Genomic DNA, 27,061 nt, shown 5'->3' on the forward strand with positions numbered 1-27,061 from the left:
TACTCTTATTATGTATTTAAAATGCAATTACCCCGTCTAGGTCAGGATGGATAATCCAAACCAGTGCAGTATTGCAATTTTGAAATTGGCTACAAGAGACTGTGACTTTAATCTTGCTAGCCAGTTCTCTCTCTCTCACATCTTGACTTGGATGAAGCTACCATATTGGACAGGACCACATGTCAATAAATTGAGAGCAGCCTCTGGCCAACAGCCAGTAAAGAGTCACAGTCCAGTAGCCCATGAAGTACTGAGTCCTGCCACCAACCACAAAATGAATCTGAAACAGATTTTTTTCCTAGTAAAACCTTGATATGACTGCAACCGAAGCCAATATCTCTTGAGCAAAACTTTATGAGAAATTCTGAAGCAGCAGAACCAGCTAAGTCAATAATTGGACTTCTAACCAAGAGAAAAGGTGAAATAATAAGTGCATGTTGTTTTAATCTGGAAAATATGAGCATAATTTGTTACATGGCAATATATAACAAATATACTGCTCTTAGCACTCAACCAGTCAAGAGGAATGCAATAAGGAAAGTGTGTAGGGGAAAGTCATTTTTTAAAAAGAGACTTTTCTTTTTTAGCTTTGAGAAGAATCTTCAAATATACATTGGAAAAGGGGCGCCTGGGTGACTCACCCAGGTTGAGCATTCAACTCTTGATTTTGGCTCAGGTCATGATCTCAGGGTCATGAAACAAAGCCCCACATTGGGTTCTGCAGTGGGATTGGAGTCTGCTTAAAATTCTCTCACCCTCTCCCTCTGCCCTTCCCCCCTGCTCACTCTCACTCTCTCTTTAAAACTGTGTGTGTGTGTGTGTGTGTGTGTGTGTGTGTGTGTGTGTGAATGAAAGACATGTTAAGGAGTAATGAGGGAAAAAATAGAATTTTAAGGAGTAATGACAAAAAAACTGTAGATAATGAAATGGTATAAGACAGTTAAGGAATACATTATATTATTACATTCAATTCCTCACTGTTCTCTCTCTTTTTTTTTTTAAGATTTTATTTATTTATTCATGAGAGACACAGAGAGAGAGAGAGAGAGAAGCAGAGACACAAGCAGAGGGAGAAGCAGGCTCCCTGCAGGGAGCCCAAAGTGGGACTCAATCCCAGAACTCCAGAATCACATCCTGAGCCGAAGGCTGACACTTAACCGCTGAGCCACCCAGATGTCCCAATTCCACACTGTTTTCAAATAGCAAAGGTGGATGTAAAATTCATGTTCCTCCTCTGTTGTCTACACCCAGTCCTCCAATTCAATGATATGCCCTTACAAGGAATGTGAAGGATTGTGTGCATTTGAGGGACGGGAGATAACTGCATTTATTTTAAAAATAATTTTTTTAAGAATAATCTTACTGGAGAGTAGGTCTGCAGAGCACTTATTGCTGTCCTGCAGGATGTGGAACTCCTCACTAGGGTCATAATTTACATCTGGTAACTGATAATCCTGAACCTCTATGTTTGGGCTTATTTAACTTCATGTAATATTTATTTAAGAATTTTCTCATTTTGTTTAAATGTGTTGTTCATATTTTTTGCCAAATTATAGTCATTTTTTAAATTTTTGGGGTGCAAATATCTTCATTGCCTTCTCATTTGTGGCTCCCTTTTTGATTCTTTTAAAAACTAGAAGTTTTTCATTTTAATAAAATTCATTTAATTATTTTTTTCTTTAAGGCTTCATTTTTATGTTATCTAAGAATTATCACAAGGTCATGAGAATATTTTCCTAATTTTTAGTCTTTTGTCTTTCTATTTTACAACAAAATGATTCCGTGGTATGATGCTACAGTACCTTTTATTAAAAGATAATCCATTCTCCAACAGAATTCAAGAAACATAAGATATAAATGAAGTTGCTTATATGTGTAGATGTTTTTCTGGAATCTAGTCTGTCTTAAGGATCTATTTACCTATTTTTATGCCAACACAGTTGGTTTTATTACTATAGTTTTCTAATAAGTCCTGAAATATGGCACTATTATTCTTCCAAATTGTTATTCCCCATTAAGATTGTTTTGGCTGTTCTAGTTCCTTTCCATTTCCAATAATATTTAAAATCCATCTTGTCAGTTTCCACCAAAAAAATTGAAAAGTTTACAGAAAATTTCCACCCTAACAATATTGAGTCTTGCACACTTTTACTTCCCCATTTAAGTCTTTTTAAATTTCCTTTAGCAACATTTTTATTAAATTTATGGCTAAGTGCTCAATTTTTTCTTCTATATTGTAAGTGGTGTGGGTTTAAAATTTCATTTCCCCATTGTTCCTTGTGTCTTTAAGCAGTACAATAAATTTGAGAGTATTGATTCTGTATGATACAATTTGGTGAAATCTTCTTATTTGTGCTAACAATTACTTAATGTGTTATTTTGGATTTCACACTTACCAAATCATCTGTTTATCTGTGAATAAACATTTTTAAATTTTTTTTTTATTTCATTACAGTCTTCTTTATTGCACTTACCTTTAGTAAAATGTAAAAAGAAAGTCATAGGATAAATGCTCTTATTCCTGACTTCCGGGAAAAAAAACATTAAATTTTTCATTTAATATTATGTAAGGCTTTTTTTACAATTATTCTTTATAAGAATAATGGTATTTCCTTCTATTTCCAACTTACTGAAATTTTGTTGTATGTAGGTGATTAATTTTTTTCAAGTACTTTCCTCTGCATCTGTTGAGGTAATATTATAGTTTTTCTTTATCTGTTAATGTGATGATTATGTTGATTTTTTTGAATGTTAAAGAACTACTCTGTCATGCAGCATAATATTTTTTTATTCTATGTCTAAGTATTTTTTTAAGATTTTATTTATTTAATCATGAGAGACAGAGAGAGAGAAGAGAGGGAGAGAGAGAGGCAGAGGGAGAAGCAGGCTCCATGCAGGGAGCGCAATGTGGGACTCGATCCCAGGACTCCAGAATCATGCCTTGGGCCGAAGGCAGGTGCTAAACCACTGAATCACCTGGAAATCCCCAGTATTTGTTTTGATAATACTTTTATTCAGGTTATTTACATTTATGTTAATGGAGATAATCATTTTCATTATTTTTCTTGTATCATACATGAGAGTTCAGTTACGCTAGCTTCACAAAAAAATTCAGCAAGGGTTGTCTCTTTCTCTATTCTGTAAAATGGCATTCTGTATTCTCTAATATTATCCATATTCCATATCTTCTTGTCTTTCCATATCTTCCCCTTGTCCCATCTGGAATACTTGGTCCCACAAAAGAAAAATTCTCTATGCTTATTCTTCCCACAATAGAAATCATTAACTGTAAGTTCTCTTCCCCTTTTTGACCGACATGAAAATTATTTCTACTATAAGGATATCCTTGAATGGAAATCGTCTCTACTGGTGATTATTTTTATATCTACTTCCTTCCTATCAATGGTGCTGAAGTATTGTAATTGCTCCTTTTTATAATTGACTATTTCAGAGCATTTTCCTTCCATACACTGACCCGCCTGACAAAAAGCAAAAATAACAACACAGCAAATATTTTAAAAAGTATTAAATCTCCAGTGGTGAGATTATAAGCTGTACTCCTTGTAGTAATTTTCATCATAAAAGGCATAAATATAACAACATTCTTTGTGCCATAACTTTTCTTGGCTCTCAATTCTCTACAGAACATTTTATAAAACTTGGTCCAATATTTTATCTTCTACATAATTTGGCCCCAGTCTGACTCTGTAATGTTGGTTTCAGTAATATCTCTGGAGCAAGTTTATTTTATTTCCCTAAACTCATATAAGTAATATATCCTTACTCATACCATTTCTCTAGAATTCACTCTTTCCTCTGCCTATCCAGATTCTGCTCATCCTTCTATACACGATTTTAATTTCGTCCTGTCCATGAAGCTTTCTTGGTCAATTCAGAAGAAAATATTCTAGTTGTACTTCTAAACTTCTTTGGCAGTGACATCAATGGATATTGCTGGTTATTATTAGTTAAATGCTTTTATATATCAGAATTTTCAACCACGTAATATATTCAGAATAGAAAGAAGTTCTCTCTTATTCCTCTTGCCTAAAATGGTGCCCAGAATATATCAAATACTCAAAGGATATTAGTTACAGCAATGAAAGTGAAAAAAAGTAATTATTTTTGTTTTTAGACTTAATAAACTTCATAGACCATTCCAAATATAAGAATCAGGGATTTGGTCTTGGCTGTGCTACCAACTATCTACATAGCATTAAGTAAATATTTCCATCTTAGTTTCTCCTCTCTGAAATGGAGTCTATTAATGTCTGTCTCTATAAGCCCAATAATCCAACAGATACATCCTTAGAAAATTAAAAAATCTAGGTTGAAAGAAAGAATTTATTATACAAATAATAATTATTTAGCTTAAACTTTGACCAAGGGCTAGTTAATGGCAACATCCAAATATAAATATGACCTTAGAAATCATAAGGAATCTCAAAGTAATTGCAAGAGGGAAAACAGCATATTTTGTTACCAAATATCAAAAAGAACATTTGTATTCCTCCCCACTGTGAAGTCTCTGAGTATTTTTATTCTATAACTATTGTTTTCTCTTTATCTACAAGTTTTCTTTATTAAAAATATCAGAGGTAAATAACTAAAGAAGAATATTTGGAAAATATTTTCCCTATGCTCTATTACCTACACTGGGGTTCTTAGGAAAAACAGAAAAAATAGTACTTTTGGCATAAGGAGATACATAAATAAAACATGATATTTTCTGCAAATTATTTCCTAATAGTAATTAAAGGGGGCATGTGGGTGGCTCAGTCAGTCATATGCCTGGCTCTTACTTTCAGGTCAGGTCATGATCTCATGGTTCATGGGATCCAGCGCCATGTCAGGCTCAGCACTCAGTGGGGAGTCTGTTTGAAGATTTGTGTCTTCTGCTCCTCCCTCGACTCTCTCTCTCTTTCTCTGAAAATAAGTCTTAAAAAAAAGTTTCACTCCCAAAACAAAGATGACTTCCAAAATATCCTAAGGTGAATTTGCTCAGTAATAAATGACATTTCTATGGAAAACTTATTTTAATGTAAATTGTAAAAGAAAATAACTTTCCAACTCTTGCTGAATTAAAAGGAAAGATTTAGTAATATCCAAGTGCTGGAGGCCCTGTTGGTGGGGGAGTTATGTGGTACAAATGGGATTGGAACAGCTAATGCTCAGTTGGGGTTTAGGTGGGAAGGAGACACACAGTGTCTACTAAATATTCAGGTAGTCAAAAGATCAATGAGAAATGGAACTTTTATCTCATTATTTTCTTACAGGAACTGTTCCAATGACAGGATAGTAGTATAAACTCTGCTCATGTAATAGTATAAAGTCTGCTCATGTCATTGAATAAATAAAGCAAAGGAAGCTCAGAGGCTATTTCCTAGAATGAATAAAGATTATTTTGTTAGATGGAAATAATCAGGGTAGAACCAAGGAAAGTAAAATAAGGAGGTGGATATGACATTATAGGACTTGACAAATATTTAGGATTATCTTTTCTGAATTGAGCTTCAATAAAAAGTGTTTAGCTTAGGTAAATGGATATAGAACCAGTATCCAGCAGCTGTACCAGAAAAGCTTACAATTTGAATGCCAAACTGGTAATGTATTTATTCTTTTTCTACCATATTCCAAAAATCTGTTGGTTATTATTAAGGATAAATTGAGAAAGTGAAATTTTCATTAATGAAACATTTTTAAATACATGGAATTGACCATGTACGTGTATATTATAATTCTTGTAAAAACTATACTAAGATTCTTTTCTAGAAGCTGATATAAATTTTTCAAAGCTTCATTTGAAAAAGTAAACAGAAGGTTGTAGATGAGGGCAGCCCGGGTGGCTCAGCAGTTTAGCGCCACCTCTGGCCCAGGGTGTCATCCTGGAGACCCAGGACTGAGTCCCATGTCAGGGTCCCTGCATGGAGCCTCCTTCTCCTTCTGTCTGTGCCTCTGCCTCTCTTTCTCTCTATGTCTCTCGTGAATAAATAAATAAAATCTTAAAAAAAAAGAAGTTTGTAGATAAAAAATAAAAACAGGATGGCTGACTTTTTCCCACCACAGAATGAAATATATTCTAAAGTAAAAATAATTAAATTCACAAATATCCACGCAGATCATTGAACTAAAACAGCTGTAGAATTTATTTCACAATAGCTTGTAAGCAGTCCTAGATGTGAAGAATGTCTATCTTCTTGGCTTGCTGACATGAGATGGCATTAGTGATCAATAATAACTTGAGACTTGGGAATTTCAAATTAATGGACTTAGAGCCTATGGAGACCTAAGCTGTTGATAGGTAGAGGCTCCCCTGCATATATAAAACCTTACAGTATAAAATAGGTTTTGTAACACATAATCCAGTGAGGCTGATAGCTTATTATTATGGTTTACCAAACAAGTATGTTAACAGGGGAAGCTAATGCATGTTTCTCAGTATATTGGATATGCAAATGCATGAAAAGACACAGAAGTATGGTCAACCACAATCAAAAGCTTTATTAATTTAAGGATTGAAGACTTGGCAATATTGGCAATTCTAATGAGAAATGAGTCATCAGAATTGGCTCCTCAATGAAATTGGCTACAGAAAAGTCAATCTGAGAAAGGAAATATATGGAAATCTTTGCTACTCAGACCCTTATTAAATGGCTTCTCTTAAGTGTTCATGGCTTTGAATATTAAACAGAATTTGATTTGATTCCTGAAAAGACAATCTTTAATTTAACTACACATGCAATAGATTTCAAAGGGGCCTGAATTTTGCTATGCATTGCAACCTGTCTTGCTCATTTGCTTTGTTTTTGTTTTTCTAAATTAGAGTATTTGCAAATGTGCCAATTCTTCAGTTCTCTTTATTTTTTTTTTTTTACAAATGGTTTGGTTGTGCATTTTTTATTGTAAGTCAGCAAACCTCAAATATTTAATTTTCTCTTTTTGTACTTTTCCATTCATTTTTAAAACATCTTATCCTCTCAGCAGAGTTAGAAGAATCTGCTAGTGACCCATCTGTCTGCCTGCAATTGTAACAGTTGACTTTCAGTCCTCTGACATCCTTCTGGTTATACTGAATACCTATGTGTCAAAGAGAACTCTTGACAAGAAGAGTATATAAAAGAGAACTCAGAGTAAAGTGTTCTTTTTCTGAGACTTTGGGTCAACCTCACTATTTCCTGCTCATTAATGTCACTGACCTCCTGTTCTCTGGTTTCTTCGGGTCTGGACTTCTAAATCTCTGTCTGGTCTTGCCTACTCTAAGCTACCTTTACAGAAGTCAATGTCTTTCCCTTTAAACCAAATGAAATAATAAGAACATGATGTAATTCTGATACTTCCTCTTCTCCCCACAACCTCCGTGTCATTCCCAGAACCTGCTTTGGTTCTGACTTCTGGATTTGTCCTGGTCCAAACTTATTACCACTATTATTTAAATCAACCACAACTACTGCTTCTATTAAAATGTCACCAAAACATCATGTTGCACCATGTGTCATGTTTTATAAAGAGCAGCTCATTTACACTACATATTAGCCCTGAAATATAGGTGTTAAATCCCCATATACAAAAGGAGAAAATTGTGTCACGTAGATTAATAACTTAAGACATATGTAAATGATAGAAACAAGAGTCTAATTAATGTATTCTAATTTCAATACTATTCTCAATTTACTACATTTATAGATTAACTCAACAGGAAAGCACACCAATCAGTCCATGCACCAAAAAAAGGGATTATTCATTTCCCCCAGCATGTAGACCTCGAATTGCCAAGGTTCCAGATATAGCAAGTCAAAAAATTAAAGGTATGAACAAATTTGAAAGAGAAATTAAGGCTTTTTGTCATGCCTTGTTTTTTTTTTAAGATTTTATTTATTTACTCATGAAAGACAGAGAGACGCAGAGACACAGGCAGAGGGAGAAGCAGGCTCCATGCAGGGAGCCCAACGTGGGACACAGCATGGGCCAAAGGCAGCGCTAAACCACTGAGCCACCCAAGCTGCCCTTGTCAAGCCTTTTTAACTATGTGAACAAAAATTAAAATGTTTACACATAGGCATATACATATTTATACATACATATCATACATATGTTTGTGTATACATATGTATATATAAATGTGTGTATATACATCAAATTTGTTATTTAGACTCGATATAGGAACACTTCTTTATAAACTTATAATTATTGGCTTATCACGATGATAAGAATATCCACATTATCTTATGAAGCAAAGAAAATTAACCAGTAGCAAAAAAAGGCCTAGAAGAAAAATTTTGTTTTCTATTCATTGAATTACCATTAATTATTTCAAAATGAAATTTACCTTTGTAAAAACTTAGAATTAAGTACGCATTTGATTAAAGGGGTCTATGGAAATTGTAAAGAATGTCATAAATACAAATGAAATTACTTTTATTTGATAATTTTATGTATATATATAAATCTTTGCAATATATGGTATTTTTCATTGAATAAACTAAAAAGATAATATGCTCAAAAGAACAAGTTACTCATTTTAAATGAGAATAATAGAATTTGAGCCTATTTTATGATAAATCTTTTTTTCACTTAAAGATGGTGCATATTTTATACTTAAAAAAATAACTAGAAAAAAAAAAAAACTATAGATTACTGTGTCACAAAAACCAGGGAGACATTGTTTAAGAATGACAAATTCTACTGAAAGATTAAATCTGGTTGACTTTAGCACTATGGAAATCCTAGATATCTTGGTGAAAGATTTGGTGGGGATATGAGACTAAATGTTGCTTGGAGTGCGTTGAACAGTGAGTGGAAAAGAAATGAAGTCAGCAACTAGAGTCTACCCATGCTAGAGGTTTGGAATGTCTGGTTCCAGACAAAAGGCAGTAAGCACATTCAACTCTATCTTTCTCACTGGCTACAATTTAAAGCCTTGGCTTAAATACATAAATCAACTATCAGAAGACTCTGAAAGGTTATAAAAGCAGTGGACCAGGGCAGCCCGGGTGGCTCAGCGGTTTAGCGCCACCTTCAGCCCAGGGCCTGATCCTGGGAACCAGGGATTGAGTCCCATGTCGGGCTCCCTGCACGGAGCTGCTTCTCCCTCTGCTTGTGTCTCTGCTCTTTCTCTCTCTCCCTCTCTCTCTGTGTCTCTCATGAATAAATAAATAATTAAAAAAATAACAATACTTTATATTGGTACAAAATCTCAGAGAATTGTTAAATTTTTATCAGGCTCTAGAAAATGCCAAGTACATATTAAAATTTATTGATGCCAATAATTTTTTTTACAATTTTCTGAATTCTTCTGTGATTTCTTTACTCTGAAATTATTGCAAAATTAATATTTTGATGATGGTACTCATATGATGTAGGAGGCTATAAATTGAATTTGAAATTAGCTATCACAATCACATTATATTCACTTTAATATTTAAATATCTATATTCTTTTGATACTGAATATTGAATAATGAGGAAAAAAATTCCCAGTTTGATTTCATATTAGTTCTTACCAAACTGTTCAGTTTGGAGCATGATTCTTATCCTCACTAGGCCTCACTCTTCTATCTGCAAAATGAAGACAATGGTCACAAGAGACATAGCTGTTGTAAAAATTAAATGTGATAATTGTACACGCACACTACTAAAATGTTGCTTTGGACAGGAAGCCTATAAATAATAGCTATTATCATCGAGTATCATGATTAATTTATATATTTACATATAAATATAAATTACTAGTACACATTAATTATTCCTGTTTTATTTTAATCAGTTATTACACATTAGTTTTGTTTGTTGCCTCAAATCCAATATAGAATGAGATAAGACATAAGATAAATAATTGATTCCAAAATGTAACATATACTTGAAATACATTTTTTGTCTATAGCTATCAATATCCCATAATAATTAGCAAATTTCAAATGAAAAGCTAGCTTTGAACAGAATATCAGTATGTTTTTAGTTCATTAACTTATTCAAAAAAGGCTGAAAAAATGGCACTTTGTAACACTGCAAATAATGCTGACCATTTTCTGGTTTATAAAGCTTCACAATGAATCCTAGGTGGCTAAATAAGAAATACACTTATTTTTTCAAAAAAATTTTTTTTTATTTCAGTTCTTTTTTTTCATTTCAGTTCTTCCCTGCTCTGACAGATAATGGAAGTTGACCATTTTATGACATATATCTGATTCTATTATCACCTAAAACTTTAAAACTGACTGAATATCATTTTGGTGGTAGCAATAATATCTGATAGAGTATCCCTTTCTATTGATTTGGTGTCTTTCTTTATTTTTTAAATCTTCTATCTTAGCCAAGCTGAATTATGTAATTGTTCCTGCTTTCCAATAACCTGAAAATTATTATTAATGATCTCAATATTCACAATATTTTTATTACCTACAACATCATAGAGGACATAGATGGAGATTTCCTGATGCAAAACTACATGTATGGCATTTGAGAAGTTTTTGCTTGTCACTATATTAAAATAGTCTTGCATCTTAGAACAATACCTACTTGCTAAAAAGTCTTTCCTCCATGAAAAATGACAGTTTCAATCCCTGTGAATTTTGCCCTAGATCATGTTCAGCTCATACTTTGAAACTTTGACCTCCTATTTTTAGTCCCCACTCCCTTGGGGAAAACTTTGACCTCCTATTTTTAGTCCCCACTCCCTTGAGTCATTATTTTTGACTCACCTAATCTTGACCGCCAAGTAATGGAGTGATCATGACCTTTGTTCTGGAATTATAAAATGTGGGAATAATTCATGTGCATTTTCTATTTCAGAATTACTAATAGAATAAAACTCGTTGGCTATTTGCTTTCCTTCACCTGTTCTTTCAATGGACTTACCAATATGAATCTCCTTGACCCTAAAAACTCTGATTAATCTCCTTTCCACCTTACTCTTGAATATACCTGTAAGAGCTTTGGAATAGGTCAGATTGTGTCTTTTACTACATGGTCCTATGTATCTAACATTTCCCTAACCCATCACCCACGTCTGTTAGTGACCTCTCCAGTGTGAGGCTCAAAAGCCTGTGTACATACATTTACTTCCCATACAATAAACATTGAATGGCTATTTGCTAAGTGAAAAAATAAGAAAATGGATAGTTATTGTGTTATAATATGTATTTGTCTCCTACAATAGTTTAGATATTGTGTCAGAGAAAAAATACATAAAATTCATTTTTATATCCCATTCACCTAATACAGCACTTGGGACATAGTAGAAGCTCCAAATATGTTACTAAATTAACTAACTGTATTTGCCTTTCAGATCATAAAAATGATGTAAAGTAAATCTTTCTCTTTCCTTCCACTTCTTCAGTGTCAACATTTAGGTCTAAGTTTTTTGGGTGATACAAAATGATGGCCACTTAGAGCTGGGTGAAAAGGAAAAACAATCAAGAAGGGTTTGAACAGCACTTAGGTAAGGTCATCCAGTCCAATGATTTATATTATCAAGGAGAGTGGTGAACAAGGGACAGCCTCAGGAAAAATCTACATGAATATATGCACATAATCCATTGGAACTTTCTTTTCTTCTTCTTCTGTTCTTAACACACTTTTTTTTTAGTTTTATTTATTTATTTATTTATTTATTTATTGATTTATTTATTGGAGTTCAATTTGCCAACATATAGCAAAACACCCAGTGCTCATCCCATCAAGTGCTCCCATCAGTGTTGGTCACCCAGTCACCACCACCACCACCCCCTCACCCCCCTCACCCCCCCCCCACCTCCCTTTCCACCGCTCCTTGTTCATTTCCCAGTTAGGAATCTCTCATGTTCTGTCTCCCTCTCTGATATTTCCCACTCATTTTCTCTCCTTTCCCCTTTATTCCCTTTCACTATTTTTTATATTCCCCAAATGAATGAGACCATATAATGTTTGTCCTTCTCCAATTGACTTATTTCACTCAGCATAATACCCTCCAGTTCCACCCACGTCGAAGCAAATGGTGGGTATTTGTTGTTTCTAATGGCTGAGTAATATTCCATTGTATACATAAACCACATCTTCTTTATCCATTCATCTTTCGATGGACACCGAGGCTCCTTCCACAATTCGGCTATTGTGGCCATTGCTGCTAGAAACATCGGGGTGCAGGTGTCCCGGCATTTCATTGCATCTGTATCTTTGGGGTAAGTCCCCAGCAGTGCAATTGCTGGGTCGTAGGGCAGATCTATTTTTAACTCTTTGAGGAACCTCCACACAGTTTTCCAGAGTGGCTGCACTTAACACACTTTTTAGTGTTAAGTGTTAACACACTAAATCAATCAAGTGTTAAGAACACACTAAAAAGTGCTTTTGTTTTGTTTTGTTTTAAAAATAGTGTTGCTTATTACAAAGCATTTATAACATGAAGGGGCAAAAGAATGAAACTGTCCCATATTACATCACTAACTATAAATTACTATCAATTCCAGACATCATTTTTCTATACACAAATACAGATAGAACATTCAATTAAATTTACTTCAATTTCACCCAAGTAAAAAAGAAAAGTAAAATAAAAGGAAACTAAAGAAATTATAGAACAGTTAAACATTGCCTTACAAAAGTTATTACATCCCTAAAGCTTTCTCTAATATGAAAACATTATGAAAAACATTAACTGTTGAAATAGTTTTTCATCAATAATTTCAATTTTAGGCAGTATTATTGACTCTCTGCTATGAAAGTCAAGGCTATTAGCATCTGATTCTCTTCCCGCTTTTACTCCATGAATTCCTTTATGTTTGCTATTTTGCTTATTATCAATTACATCATTATTTTTGTACCATCATTGTTTCCAACATGAAACAATGTTCTCTATTTCCTACATTTATTCATATTAAGAGAATACACCTGGTCTTTATATCCTATTTAAAATGGTCACTTGGTGTGAGTGGAATATTTGTTCATTCTCAAGTTGACATACACTACTCTTCTTATATTATCTCTGATACTCAAAGTTCTAGAGAAATGTGAGGCCAACCTGATTTCTTTTCTTCTAGTCCCTGAATTTTTTTCTATCTGACTTTATCTTAATTCATTTTAAAAAATATCTTTATTTTAATTAGGCGATGTTTCAGTAGCAATTGTTACAGTTTTCAAGAACATATGTTCTTTAATATGCAGATCCTTTCTCCACTTCAGGGAAAGTTTATCTCATTGTATCTTTTAATATGTTTTTCTATTCCGTTTGTTTATTTCTCTACATTAGAAGACAATTCATGTTTTTGTTTGATTAATTTTGACTTTCTTTTGGTTGTCTTTGTCACCTGTATCCACTGGAATTAACTATAGCTTTATTTTCTGTCAGTAATTGGATTCTTCAGAAGATACATCAATTCTTTTAATTTATACTTTAATCTTTAATTCTGCTCCTTTTTCATCATGTTCTTATTGCTCTTACTGATGTTTCCTATTGTTGCCTTATGTCTAGCTTCTCTTTTTATTCTTTCTTATCTCATTTTTTTCTCATCTTCTCTTTGTAAATTTTTTTATTAGATTGAAATTATTAGTTTATTGATCTATACTTCCAAAATTATGAAGAATTTTTCCTCTATTTACCTGAGTTTTATTTTTCATTTGGCCAGGAAATGGTCTAGGATAATGGTCATGTGTTTGGACTCTAGAACCAAACTGCCTTGATCAAATCCTGGCTCTTTTACTTATGGTTTGACTTTAGCCTAGTGATTGAATCTCTCAGTTATCTGGTTTGCTCCTCTGCAAAATGGGGATGATAGTAACTGTATGTGCTTCAATATAATTTTGTAAAGATGAAATGGGTAGTATAGGTATAGCCTACTACCTGGGTAAAGGTAAAACCACCATACAGAATATCATTCCACTAATACTTATTCAACTGGATAAAGTATAACTGCTCCCAAAACAGTGACCCCTAGAAAATAAACAAAAACAGACCGTTTAAGAGCAAAAACATCAAAAACACAAAACTCAAGATCAAAGAACAAAATATAGGATTCTAGAGTAGTAAATCACAGCATATCAACATACTTGCTTCTGTTCTTTCCCCTTAGAAGGCAAACTGGTATCCTACAATTCCAAATCCTAAGAACTTTTGCTAATAGTCCCAAATCTTTTTTTTATTATTATTATTTTTTAATTTACTCATAAGAGATACACAGAGAGAGGCATAGGCATAGGCGGAGGGAGAAGCAGGCTCTCCAGGGAGAGCCTCACGTGGGATTCTATCCTAGGACCCTGGGATCATGCCCTGAGCCAAAGGCAAAATGTTCAACCACTGAGCCACTCAGTTACCTCTAGTCTCAAATCCTTTAGCAGGGACTTTTCAACCTTTCCTATGACAGAAGAGAAGTGACATGGGCTAAAAAGGAGACAGGTGAAACAGGTATAGCAGAAAATACATTGTGTCTTCCTCTTCTTGTTAATGGCTTTGCCACATTTTCTGGCATCCCTTGTAGGATGCACAGCTGTGAGACTGAGTACCATCCAAGGGAGCATGAGTGGAACTGACTTGGATTATTCTAGTCCAGGCTCTTAGAAACCTCCCTTGTTTCCATGCCAGGCTATAGAGAGGGGGAGGCAATCACGAGAAAAAATTCAACAAACTACAGGTTGAAGTTGGGAAAGCTTCTTCTAGACCAAGTTTCAGAAAGATTACATAGATTAGGGGCCATCTCTGTAACATCTTTATTCAGTATGGTAAAATGAAGGGAAAAAACAACTTAAAAAAGACATATTTTACTGTATTTGAGCAATTTACAATTTTTACAATTTTCAAATGTTTATCATGTTAGGCTACATTAACTACAATTCATGAGCAATGAAAAAAGAAAAAAAGAGTTATCTCAGCCTCAGTGAATGCGATGAAGTTTCTTTTATCTTTCTTTCTTTCTTTCTTTCTTTCTTTCTTTCTTTCTTTCTTTCTTTCTTTCTTTTTTTTTTTTTTTTCAGTGAAGTTTCCAGGGCTACATGCTGTTTTGGGAATTGATATGAAGCCTGGGGCTAAATACTCCATGTAGCAGACCCCTCTCCCCTCTGTGTCCAACCCTCATATGTGGCATTCACAGAACATCAGGAGTGAGGGAGGAACTCCTGTATTCTATTAAAAACTGCACCCCACTTCAGATAAACTCTCTCCACCCCTATCATCTTCTTAGATTACTGAAAATTTAGAAGAAACCTAGTTCTACCCAGATGAAAGACCAAAAATCTGAGAAAGAAAAGAGCCTGGATGTTTAAGAAATGGAAAGAGTTGGCAGGAAAGTTGTGCCCAAGTTAGAAATGACATAGGAAAATTTGGGGTATGCTGATCCTATATGGTCTTGCAGATTTAATTTTAGGTATTTTTAAAGACCTTATTTACATTTTATGCAGAGAACTATGGGAAACACTGAAGGACCTCAAGAAGATGGCAACAAGATGTAATTTATATCAATGAAAAATTACATTTCAGGGGTAGACAAACTTATAAGTAGCAAAGTCAGGAAATCATTACACATGATAATAAAAACATCACCCATTCTTAGAAAATGACCTTCAGTTTAATAACTATAGTAACTAGGGAAGACCAGAACCAGTTTTAAACCTGACATCAATAACATTTCACTTCAGTGAACATGCCTCTAAAATCCATCCAACTAGTCACAGTTCCACAAAGACTCACTCTAATAAACACACTTCTAAGACTGATATCAACTGCCTGCCACCTCTATAAGCAACGCAACCCCATGATTAAACTCATTAATATTGTGCAGTGATAAAAGATAGAGTGCTTGGAGAGACCTGAATAATCCATCAAGTAGCTATGGTCTTTCAAACGGCTATTTATATATATAAATATAACATTCCTATTGTACCATGGATTGTTTTAACCAAAAACAATAAATCTACTCACATGTAAATGATAATGGTTTGAAATTGTTACAGCAAACAAATCTATAATGGAGAATATGAACCAAGTGAGCTGGAAAGTAGGTGTAGGCAGAGGTCAGCATAAGTAGGATTGGGCCCTAATTGCTTAAAAGTAGTGAAGTATCAAAGAAAAAAAAAGTGGTAAAGTATCTATAACCTAGAAGTGGGGAATATTTATCATTTAGAATCTCTGAAGGTTAGTGGGATTAAACAAAAAAAAAGTAAGTTTTCATACTAAGTAAAACACATACCTAATGACTAGCAAAAGAATAAGGTACATGCTTAAGACAATTTCCGTATTTCATCTTTATTCACAAAAAAGGACATTATTTGTTAGCAAGTGTGTAAGACCTCTTCAGTTTTGTTCACTACTCCCTTGGATATCATCCATCTCAAAAACTGTTTACAGCACAGTGACTAACCATAGTAGGTACTCAGTAGGTACATGTTGAATGAACAGATTAGTAGATAATTGAATTGAATTTTGAAATTAATACCTTTGAGTACACTCTTTGAAAACCAATATTCTAGAAATCATTCTTAGGGTTTTTGAACACAAATCTCTAAGAGATGCATAGTTTCCTATGTAAACACTGAACAATAATATATGTGCTTTTTGGGTAGTAACTATATTGTATTTCCTCCATTTGAATTATCTTTCATCTTAAATAATCTTTTTTGCAGCACCGTATTTCACTTTCTTCTCAAAACATTATTTTTCTTTGTCTTGTAGGACACCATCTTTGCCATTTTTTTTCTCTTTCACATGTTTTCCTTTTCTATATCCTCTGCTCATCTCTAAGTATTAATGAGTCCTAGGGATTTGGGCTGTCTATTCTATCTATTGTTTTATATCTGTAAGATCTCTAGGTGATCTTACCAAGTTTCATGGTTTTATAAATCATTTCTTGACCAATTATTTCAAAATGTAGATGTCCAGCTTTTACCTTTACTGTAGACTCCAGGATCATGTAATCAAGTGACAAGTACTTTAGCATATGAAGCCATTTAAACTTAACTTCATAAAAGCAGAACTCTTGATTTTCACCTCTGCTAATGGAAATGTATCATTCTTTTCATCCCCTAATATAATTTATTGCTAACTCCTCTTGGCTCTGTAATGAGCATATATCCATATGCCACCATTTGCAATGCTACCTCTCTAGTTCAAGACTCCATATATCAAACTCAGGTTACTTCAATATCTATGGAGGTGGTCTCCAACATTCAGGCTTATTTACTTTCCACTGATTTCAACACACCAGCAATAGTAATATTTTTCAAAAATAAATTATATTATTTCTCTCTATAAAATATATCGGAGATTTTTCATCACTAATCTAAAGTCCAAAGCATTTCATTGACCTATAAATTCCTACACGGTCGGCCCTGCTTATCTCTTTGACTTTTCTCTTCCTATTTTCTCATCTCCTACTATCCTCAGGATCAATGGCCTTTTTTTCCCTGTGCCTTAGGGTCTTTGAAGTTTGTGTTTCCTAAACCTGTAAGCTTATCCTTGCACACATTTGCATGACTATCTCCTTAGGTCTCAGTACAAATGTCTACGAAAAAGCTTCTCATCACCCTATGAAAAGAACTGTACCTGCAGTCATTTTATTACATACCTCTATTTTATTTTAAGGCAATTATAGCTATATGAAAATATTTGTTTCCATTATTTGTTTATTTCTCATTTGCCCTTCTCCAATAGAATGTAAGCACTATGATAGAAGAAAAATAACTCTCCTTCACTACTATATTTCTAGTTCTTAGCACCATGCCTGGCATGTAGTAATTATGTTAGTGTATTGAACAAACAAATTAATAAAATATATTTTATATGGAAAAGATCAAAATTATCAAAATAGGGGAAAATAACTATAATCTAACCATATTGCTGAGTGATTGATGCCTAAATATACCTATGACTAAACAGATTAGTAGATAAAGGCACAGTGCTGAAATATTTTTATATATCTTGACATTTTATTTCTCCTGTGTTGTCTGACCTATTGTTCCTTAAAAAATATTGATGTGTTATTTATATTTTGCTAACATATTTTTAGTATTAACTACAAGCCACTACAAAATCTTCTATGATCTAAGGCAGAGGAAAAAGAATTAACGATGTGACTGACAACCTGAAGAAAATGGAAGAGGTATAGTTATCAATCAAATGACTTTCTTTCATCTATTATTGACTTTTTAAAAAACTTTTTTTAAGAGATTATTTATTTATTCGTGAGAGACAGAGAGAGAGAGAGAGAAAGGCAGAGGCACAGGCAGAGGGAGAAGCAGGCTCCATGCAGGGAGCCCGATGTGGGACTCAATCCCGGGTCTCCAGGATCACACCCCAGGCCAAAGGTGGTGCTAAACCGCTGAGCAACCTGGGGCTGCCATTTAAAAAACCCTTTAATGTCTGTGATTGAAATTGATGCCAGATTAAAACGCACTATCTTAACTTTAAGATGTTTAATGTAATTATAACGGTAACCAAAAAGAAAACATCTATAGAATATACACAAAAGAAATAAGAACCAAAACATGTCACTAAAAATAGTCAATAAAAGAAAAGAAAAAGAAGCAAAACAAGCCCTACAGAAAACAACAAAACGGCAATTGTAATTCATTCTTTATCAATAATTACTTTAAATGGAATGGATTAAATACCCCAATTAAGAGATATGGAGTGAATGAGTAGATTAAAAAAATAAGATACAACAATACACTGCTACGAGAGACTCACTCATATGTCTTTAAAAAAACATAGAAGCTGAAAGTGAAAGGACAGAACAGGAATGGTCATGTTCATATGACACAAAATAGACTTTATAATAGAAATTGTCCCCAGACACAAAAAAGGCAGTATATAATGATAAAATGGTCAATTCTCCAGGAAGATATAGTAATAATAAATATATACACACTTAACATAAAAATACTCAAACACATAAAGCAAACATTGACAGAACTGAAAGGAAGTGACATAAAAATAATAGAATACTTCAATACTCTACTTTCAGATATGGATAGAAAAACCAGAATAATCAATAAGGAAATAGGAGATTTGAATCAAACCTGATGTATATGCATGTATTTCTAAAGTGCACATGGAACATGCCCTAAGATACACATATGTTAAGCCACAATATAAGCCTTAACAAATTCAAGAAAATTGAAATCATCCAAAGTATTTTCCCTGAACACAACAGAATGAAACTAAAAATTAATAGCAGGAAGAAATTAAGAAAATTCATAAATACATAGAAATTAAAACACTTCACACTTCAATAACATATGGGTCAAAAATATATAAGGGCAATTAGAAAGATATGCAGACAAATGTAAATGAAATTACAGCATCTCAAACCCTAAAATGCAGCTAAAATGGTACAGAGAAGTTTATGGTAATAAACACATATATAAAAAAGAACAAAGTTCTCACATCATCAACCTAGCAAAACACCTCAGGGAACTAGAAAAGGAACAAACAAACAAAAGTTACCAGAAGGAAGGAAATAATAAAAGATTAGAGTAGATATAAATGAAATATATAAAAATAATAGAAAACATAATAAAGTTGTTGGCTTTTTGAAAAGATCAACAAAATTGATAAATACTTAGACTAAGAAAATAAGAGAGAATGCTCAAGTAGCTACAATTCAAACTGAAAGAGGGGACATTACAGCTTATACTCCAGGAATGAAAAGGATGATAAGAAACTATAATGACAATTACTCCAATAATTAGGTAATTGAGAAACAAAATACATAAATTCTTAGAAACATAAAACCTACCAAGACTGAATCATAAAGAATTTTTAAAAACCTAAAGAGACATATAACCTAAAAGGAGATTGAAATAATCAGAAACCTCCCCTTGCCCCAAATAAAAAAACCCAAGACCAGATGATTTTGCTGGAAAATTTCACCCAACATTTAAAGAATTAAGAACAATCTGCCTTAAACATATTTTTTAAAATTTAGTAGAAGGAAACACTTCCAAACTCATTTCTTAAGGCCAAAATCACTGAATAAGATATCAAAGATACAAGAAAAGATCATTATAGGCCAATATCTCTTTTGAATCTTGTTGCAAAACATCAACAAAATGCAAGCGAAACAATTTCAAAAGCACATTGAAAGGATTATATACCATGACCAGGATTTTTTTTTTTTTTAAGATTTTATTTATTTATTCATGATAGTCACAGAGAGAGAGAGAGAGGGGAAGAGACACAGACAGAGAGAGAAGCAGGCTCCATGCATCGGAAGCCCGATGTGGGATTCGATCCCGGGTCTCCAGGATCGCGCCCTGGGCCAAAGGCAGGCGCCAAACCGCTGCGCCACCCAGGGATCCCTGACCAGGATATTTATAGCAATAAAGGACGGTTCAACATACCAAATCAATCCAATACACCATGTTAACAGAATGAAGGACAAGAAACACATAATGATCTCAACTGACAAAGAAAAAGCATTTGACAAAATTTAACATCTTTTCATAATAAAGACACTCTTACCCTCAGGAATAGAAGAAATATATACTTCAAAATAATAATCTCCACTAACAAAAAAGGCTACAACTAACATGAAAATTTTCCATCTAAAATCAAGATCAAAGCAAAGATGCCCACTCTTGCCACTACTATTCAATATAGTACTAGATGTCCTAGCTGAAACAAATAAGTGATAGATAGATAGATAGATAGATAGATAGATAGATAGATAGATAGATGATAGATAGATAGATAGGTGGAATAGAAGCAATCAAATTGGAAATGAAGGAGAAAAATTATCTATGTTCATAATTGACATGATCTTACATGTAAAGAAGTTAAAGATTCCCCCTAAAATGTTGAAGCTAATAAATGATTTTAGCAAATTGCAGAATCCAAAATCAACATACAAAAACCTACTGTGTTTCTGTGCACTAACATTGAGGATCTGAAAAGGACAATTCCACTTCCCATATTATGAAAAGTATAAAATACTTTGGAATAAATTTAACTAAGAAGGTGAAAGACTTATATGCTGAAAATTATAAAATATTGCTAAAAGAAATCAAATAAATGGAAATAAATATCATGTTCATGGACAGAACAACTTAATATTGTTAAAATGTCCATATTACCCAAAGCAATCCACAGACTTGATGCAATTCCAATCAAAACCCCAGTGGCATTCTTTGCATAAACAGTAAAAAGAAGTCCTAAAATTTATACAGAATCTCAAGGGATTATTAATATTCAAAACAACCTTGAAAAAAGAGAACAAAATTGGAGGTCTCACACTTTCTGATTTCAAAAAATAATACCAGCAATATTAATTAAGATAATGTGGTTCTGGCACAGAAACAAAATAGAGAGCTGAGAAATAAACTCTTAAGTATATGGGTAACTGATCTTTGACAAGGGTACCTAGACTACATAATGGGAAAATGACAGTCTTCTTTTCAACATACAAGCTTAGGAAAACTGGACATCCACATGCAAAAGAATGAATTTGTACCTTACACCATATGCAAAAAATAATTCAAAATGGATTAAAAACCTAAACATAAGATTTAAACCTATCAAAATCCTGTAAGAAAACATAGGGGACAATGTCAGGGCATTGGATTTGGCAATTACTTTTGGATGGCACCATAAGACAGGCACCAAAAGTAAAATTAGATAAATGGAACTACATTAAACTAAAAAAATTCTGTGCAGGAAAGGAAACTATCAATACAATGAAAAAGAAATCCACAGAATAAGAATCAGAGAAACTGTTTACAAACTTATATTTGCAAAAATCATATTATATTTGATATAGGAGTTAATATCCAGAATACGTAAGTAACTTGATATTTGATAAGGAGTTAATATCCAGAATATGTAAGTAACTTCAGCAACTCAATAACATCAAAACAAATAACCTGATTTTAAAATGGGCAAAAGTCATAAATAGATAATTCTCAAAAGAAGATATATAAATGGCCTGCAATCACACAAAAAGTTTTTAACATTACTAAACTTTCATAAAATGCAAATCAAAACCACAATGGGATATTACTTTACACCTGTTCAGATGGCCACTATCAAAAGAATAGAAAATAACAAGCATGCCAAGGATGCAGAAAAATTAGAACCCTTGTGCATTGTTGGTGTGAATATAAAATTGTGCAGACATAATAGACACATGAAAAAATGTTCAACATCCCTCATCATCAGGGAAATATAAATCAAAACCACAATGGGATACCACCTCTCACATCTGTCAGAATGGACAACTCAGGATAAGATGAACAACTCAGGAAACAACAGATGTTGGCAAGGATGTGGAGAAAGGGGAACCCTCTTACACTGTTGCTGGAAATGCAAGCTGATGCAGCCTTCTGGAAAACATTATGGAAGTTCCTCAAAAAGTTAAAAATAGAACTACCTTATGACCCAGAAAATTACACTAATAGGTATTTATCCAAAGGGTAGCAAAATACTGATTCAAAGGGGCACATGCACCCCAATTTTTATGATAGCACTGTCAAAAATAGTTCAACTATGGGAGGATCCCAAATCTCTATTGACCGATCAATGGCTAAAGACTGATAAACCATGGAATATTACTCAGCCATCAAAAGAACCAAATCTTGCCATTTGCAACATGGAAAAGTATTATGCCAAGTGAAATAAGTTAGTCAGAGAGAGACAAATACTTTATTATTTCACTCATAAGTGGAATTTAAGAAACAAAACAGATGAACATATGGGAAGAGAGAGAAGGAAAAATAAAATAAGATAAAAAACAGAGAGTGAGGAAAACCATAAGAGACTCTTGACTATAGAAAACAAACTGAGGCTTACTGGAGGGGAGAAGAATGGGGGGATGGGCTAAATGGATAATGGGCATTAAGAAGGGCACTTGTGATGACCACAAGTGCTCAAATGTGCTGGGTGTAATATGTAAATGATAAATCACTTAATTCTACTCTTGAAACTAATACTACACTATATGTTAGCTAATTTGAATTTTAATAAAATCTTCTAAGAAAAAAAATAAAATGGTGTAGCCATTATGGGAGACAGTATAGAGTTCTTCAAAAAATTTTAAAATATATATATATATATATATATAATTACTATATAATTCCTCAATCCTACTTCTTGATATATACAGAAAGGATTACACAGCAGGATCTTGTAAAGATATTTGCATACCAATGTTCAATGCAGGGTTATTCAGGATGGCTAAGAGGTTTAAGCAACTTAAGAGTCCATCAATAGATGAATGAATAAAGAAATATTCATATATACATATAATTGTATATGCTACTCTCATGCTGTTTTCAAGGTTCTCTCATCTTTGTTTCCAACAGTTTGATTATAATGTGTCAAGTTGTTTTTTTAGTTTTTTGGATGTGTAGGTTCCAATCTTTCAACAGTTTAAGATATTTTCCTTAATTATATCTTCAAATACTATTCCCCCCCCCCCCCTTTTCTCTCACTCTACTTGAGACTCCTTGATCCTGGATCTTTTGGATATTGTTCTAGAGCTCCCTCAGGTTCTATTCACTTTTCCTCATTGTTTTTTCTTTCTGCCCCTCAGACTTGATAACTCCAATTGTCCTTATTTTCAAGATTGCTGATTCTTTCTTCTGCATTCTCAAACCTCCTGGTGAATTCCTTTAGTGATTTTTTTTTTTTTCCTCTAGAGAAATTCTTATTTCGGTCATTAAACCTTAAAGCTCCAGAATTTCTATTTGGATCTATTAGTACTATTTATTGATTCTTACTTTGTTAATACATTGCTTTCCTGGTTTCCTTTATTTCTTTATCCGTGGTTTCTGTTAGCCTTCGGAATACATTTAATACATCTGATTTAAAGGTTTTGTCTAGTAAGTACAGTGTGTGTGCTTCTTCTGAAGCAGTTTCTGTCACTTTATTATTGTCATGTGAATGAGCCATACTTTCCTATTCCTTTTTATGCCTATGGTTCTTTCTTTGAAAACTGAATACTTTTGAATATTTTTATGTAGTAATTCTGGAAATTAAATTATCCAAGAAGTCAACTTCTTCCCCAGAATTTGCTAATATTAATTATTTAGGGATTGTTTGATAAATTCAAAAACAATTATGCAAAGACTCCATTCCTTCTGCTTCATGGTCACTGAATTCTACATTCTATTTTCTTAGCAGTCAATACTCAACCTGACAAAGACTTCTTTAAATACCTGGAGTCAAAAAGAGAAAAAAACTAGCCGTCTAGATTTTTTTTTGGATCAGTTCTGAGCTGAGGCATCTCTTCAATGCTAATCCAGGCCACTTAGAACTCTGTCTTAGCCTTCATCTCTTGCTTTTGAAGATCCCACAAATTCTTCAAACATGTATGCCTAGCATCTTCTTAAGTCTATTCTGAGACTGCTTCAAGCCCTGAGCATGTACACTGAATTTCATATTATCCAGTGAAAACAGATTCTTCTGAACTTTAATTTCTTCAAGAAACTTCTTCTTGACCTACATCTTTCCCAGGTGTTATAACTGTCTGCTGTTTGTCCCATTCACTGTATCTTGCCTCAGGTAGGCATAGTGTATGTCTTTAAATCTTTTGATGGTTGCTGCTACTACTCAGAAAGCCAATCCAGCCTGATGGGGGGTTGGTGGGTAAATAGCAGAAAAATAAATGTTAGCCTCAGCCCTGGTCCCTAAGAAAACCACCAGTGCTATACAATGATGTTTGTGTCCTCCCAAAATTTATATGTTGAAACCTAATCCTTAATATGGTGGTTTCTAGAAGTGGCATATTTGGGAAATGATTAGATAATGAAGGTGTTAACTTTTATAAAAATAGGATTAGTGGTCTTATAAAAGAGGCCCCATAAAGTTCCCTTGTTCATTTACCATGTGAGGATGCAACAAGAAGACAGCAGTCTGTAACCCAGCAGAGAGTCCTCATCAGAACTTGACCATGCTGGCACATTGATCTCAGACTTCCAGTCTCTAAAACTGTGAGACATAAATTTCTATTGATTATAAGCCACCCTGTCTATGGTATTCTGTTACAGTAGGCCAAACTGACTATGACAACTGGATAGGTCAACATATACAACCATAGTATTTTAAAAATAAGATCCCTATTAGCACCCAGCTCTATCAAGCTGCACCAGGTATGTGGGCTACCATCCCCATGGCTGCCATTCCTGCTATGCTGGGGGAGTTGCATATGGTAATTATATGAATGAAATGTTCCAATGCCTCTACCAAAGCTCAGCTGTCCTTTTCTTCATTAAGTAGTCCTCTGGTTGTTATAAATATTGGATTAGATTAAGTTCCAGAGTTATGCAAAAGTTTGATCTGTCAGTATTGCCAGTCAATGATTGTTTCAGTGGAGGGACCTGTTATTTAACCACCTCACTCTGCCATTTCCTGAGGCCTCACTCCCTGTATGATTATCTCTTGATCTAAGGCTGTTCCTTATCTCTCTTCTTCTTAACATATGGAAAAGAGAGATTGTAACTGGCTTAATTTAATTCATCATCACAACTAGATAAAGCAATTTAAGATAATGGCCAATTCATAGATCAGAAGCATTTCCATATACTTTATAAATTAAGGTATCACCTAGGAATATTATTTACATATCCGCCCAGAGCAATTTCTTTGCATTGCTCTATTCAGTCTCATTTGACAATTGCAGAGTGGCCTGGAAATGTGTCTTTGATAACTGATAAAGTTATAACTTTATTATTATGCTTAAATTTCCATTTCACAGAAATATTTACGTGTATTATGTATTGCCTGTTTTTTGAAAGCCACAAATGGATGAGGAAGAAATTATCTGATTGCATATACAATATTTAGTGAGGTATAGCATATCTAGATTGACTTCACCGTTCTAGAGTCATTTTTCTTTTCCTATATATTAAATTTTTTTCTAATGTATTGCATATTGCTTTCCAAAGTAGAGTTAAGCAATCATATTAAAATAAAAAAAATTGTGAAAAAAATGCAAGAAGGAATAAACAGTAATAAAGGATCATTTTAAAAAGTTCTCAAATTAATCCTTTCATTGGAGTTGTATATATGTTGAGCTTTGAACATACCTGTATGAGATCACATATCCACTTCCTCATGAATGTAGGGAAAGACAAACAAACAATGTTTCCAGAAAATGAAGTTGTTTATATACATCCTGAAAATCATGAGGCAATATATATCCAAAGTGGGAAAGTACTGGCAATTTTTACCTCACCACTGGAAATGACTGACATTTATGCAAGTGAGAACACTTAATCAATCAATGTCCAAATAATAAAATAACCCAAAATATGATAACTCTATTCATATTTTATTGTTGTAGATGGTATATATATACAATAATTCATATAACATATATGTATACTTTAAAAATAATAAAAATAAATGTCTACTGTATAGCTTAAAAATACAGTAAAATTTATATAATGATATATAAAGCAGGGATATATAATGAAAGATGTGTATGAATAGATTTTTAATGTCTTTAAACTTGCAAGGAGGAAAATTTACATCTTTATTTTTACTAATCTCTAGCCAAAATTTCACATTTTCTTCAATTATGAACATAGAAAAAATTAAAATAAAGAAAATTAGTATTAGCAGTTCCTATAGTTTAGTCACCAATAAAAATTAAGTATATTTTCATAGTCATTTATAGTTGTTCCAAATATTTAAAAACATTAGTTGTATTCTTGACTTCTTCAAAATTACAGTAATTACTGGACTCTCTGTCAGAAGTCATATGATCATAGTTAATGTATGTTCAGACACATCTATGATATAATTGGCCTCACGTGAACCCTCTAGGAGCCATTTAACTACCATAAGGTAAAGCTGCATATGGTCATATTGGTGACCCTGCTAGCTACATTTAGTTCAGTGTTCTCTGTTTATAACTGTGCATTGATCAAGATTTGGAAAGAAGTTAATTGTATTCTTTTTAATTTTTAATTTTTATAAAATGGAACTGATTCAAATGAGAATTCTAAACTTTCCAATGGGACACTTCCAAGATTAAGTAGGGTTAGCACTTCTTAAAATCTTTTCTTGAAACATCCAATACAGTTACTTATTCGATTGCCAAACAATAACAAAAAGCTCAACAGTAGTATTACAGAGATTTAAATGATGCCATGTTTCTCACAGAAAA

At 33.3% G+C, this 27,061-nt stretch overlaps 2 long non-coding RNA genes across 20 annotated transcripts in view; one reads left to right on the forward strand and one right to left on the reverse strand.

Moving 5' to 3' along the window:
- LOC140611880 (uncharacterized) overlaps positions 1-27,061 on the reverse strand; it is a 224,129-nt gene that overhangs the window by 94,619 nt on the left and 102,449 nt on the right. For 11 of the 19 annotated variants that reach the window (XR_012013154.1, XR_012013145.1, XR_012013143.1 and 8 more), the window contains exons 5-7: positions 24,775-24,879; positions 10,697-10,739; positions 9,500-9,554 (exon numbers count right to left, since the gene is read on the reverse strand). The exons of 1 other annotated variant lie outside the window; for it this stretch is intronic. This is a non-coding gene — a long non-coding RNA (uncharacterized lncRNA). The remainder of the gene's footprint in view (positions 1-9,499; positions 9,555-10,696; positions 10,740-24,774; positions 24,880-27,061) is intronic. 7 more of the 19 variants (XR_012013139.1, XR_012013147.1, XR_012013155.1 and 4 more) reach the window with 4 other exon arrangements.
- Positions 1-27,061, forward strand: part of LOC140611882 (uncharacterized) — a 36,792-nt gene that overhangs the window by 8,572 nt on the left and 1,159 nt on the right. Inside the window, exons 2-3 of the long non-coding RNA XR_012013159.1 lie at positions 11,335-11,436; positions 17,963-18,055. This is a non-coding gene — a long non-coding RNA (uncharacterized lncRNA). The remainder of the gene's footprint in view (positions 1-11,334; positions 11,437-17,962; positions 18,056-27,061) is intronic.

This window comes from Canis lupus, chromosome 20, assembly GCF_048164855.1.
Source record: "Canis lupus baileyi chromosome 20, mCanLup2.hap1, whole genome shotgun sequence".
Classification (NCBI taxonomy): Eukaryota; Metazoa; Chordata; class Mammalia; order Carnivora; family Canidae; genus Canis; species Canis lupus.